We start from the raw sequence: 1,651 nt of genomic DNA, 5'->3' as shown, positions 1-1,651 counted from the left end.
TGATAAGATAGAGAATCATAAAGAGCCTATTTTCAAGCGTCCCAGCGCTAAACACTCTTTTCCTATTTTCAAATGTAGATGGGATTGATTATGTATTGAACAAAACTTTTATCTACTGACAAAACTGATTCATGAGCATTTTGGTTTGATTTCCACTTCTCATGCAATCCTTTATTGTTTTTCACATCTAGATAGAGATGATGTATTTTTTAATTCTAAAATAGCAAGCACTTAAAAAGTGAATATTCTACGAGGGTTATTTTTTAATTTACAAGCATTCAAACCTTTCTCTTTGGTTGTCACATTTCACTTTGCAACCACTGTAGTTTTTTTTGTGTATAGTAAAATGGAAATTAGTTGTGCCATTCCACTGGCTATTGCAACTAGCAGCTTGATATCTTCTGGAATAGCTGTAAGTACATCAACAGGTGAAGAGGAGCTACTGTCATCTCTTCCTATTCGCAATGTGCGTGCAGCAAAGAGAGCAACTCGAAATGTTGGGAGGAATAGTGTATGAGCTAATGAACGGGAGATACCTCCATCTCTTCGTATTCGCAGTGTGCGTGCGGTAAAGAGAGCAGCTCAAAATGTTGAGAGGAATTCTAAAAAGCAAATTATTGAAACCTTGCTAGAGATCAAAGCTTCCTGCAACAATACGATGAAGACAATGCAAACCAATGTCTCTGATATGGTTGAAACTTTAAGCTCTGCATTGGAGATTGAAAGTGGGATACTATGGAAATTGCGAGAAGAGACAAAAGCATCAAACTTGCAGAGACTAGAGAGTGAGGCATACATTACAGAGAAACTTTTCAAAGGTGAGGATTCTGAAAAGATGATAATGGCATCTATTGAAAATCTTCGAAAAGAGGCTTCACGGAGTCAATGTAAATGAAAAGGACAAATTCAAGACAATACTCTACGACAAATTGTGCCAGGATCGAGAAGTATTGACAACAAGCTGGGTGCTTTGACAAAGTTTCAAAGTTCCAAGTGTCGTAATAATCAATATCTAATTCTCCTAAATGATTTTCTCATGTTAAACTGATCATTTAATATGGGAAAGTGCCAAGGGAGAAAAAGCTAGAATATTGGTTAAGCTAGCAGACCGGCCACAATAGGGATCCAAAGGAGGGAAAATAGGGATCCAAAGGAAGGGCCGTCTGCAAAAGAGCCATGTGCAACAATGGGCTAAAAAGACCCTAAGGTTCAGCCCATTAAGACTTCCAAAAAGTTCAAAGGTTGTGTCCAAAGGTTAACCATGGGGAGAATTGGATGCTTTGTGTGTGTCCCAAAAGTCTTTTCAAATCCCTACATAGGAGGGGGCGAGCCTAGCTTGTAGGGAATGAGAGAGAAAGTCACACACACACACACACACACACACACACACACACACACACACACACACACACACACACACACACACACACACACACACAAGCTCCCTTTACACAAAGGGAATGAGGGACACATGTCAGCTCCCTAGCCCAGATGCCCACAAGGTGTACCCAATTCCTATTGGATGGCCTTGGAGGTGGACCAATGAGAATTAGGCTAGAGTAAATCTAGTTTAATTAATTTAAAAACACTTAATAAAAGAACCAATGAGAATTAAGTCCTCTAGAAGACTATTGGACAGTCTCCCAAGGGG

Source organism: Adiantum capillus-veneris, chromosome 24 (genome assembly GCF_014529385.1).
Source record: "Adiantum capillus-veneris isolate H3 chromosome 24, ASM1452938v2, whole genome shotgun sequence".
Classification (NCBI taxonomy): domain Eukaryota; kingdom Viridiplantae; phylum Streptophyta; class Polypodiopsida; order Polypodiales; family Pteridaceae; genus Adiantum; species Adiantum capillus-veneris.
The sequence above is the reverse complement of the archived record's forward strand: the minus strand, read 5'-3'. Positions refer to the sequence as shown.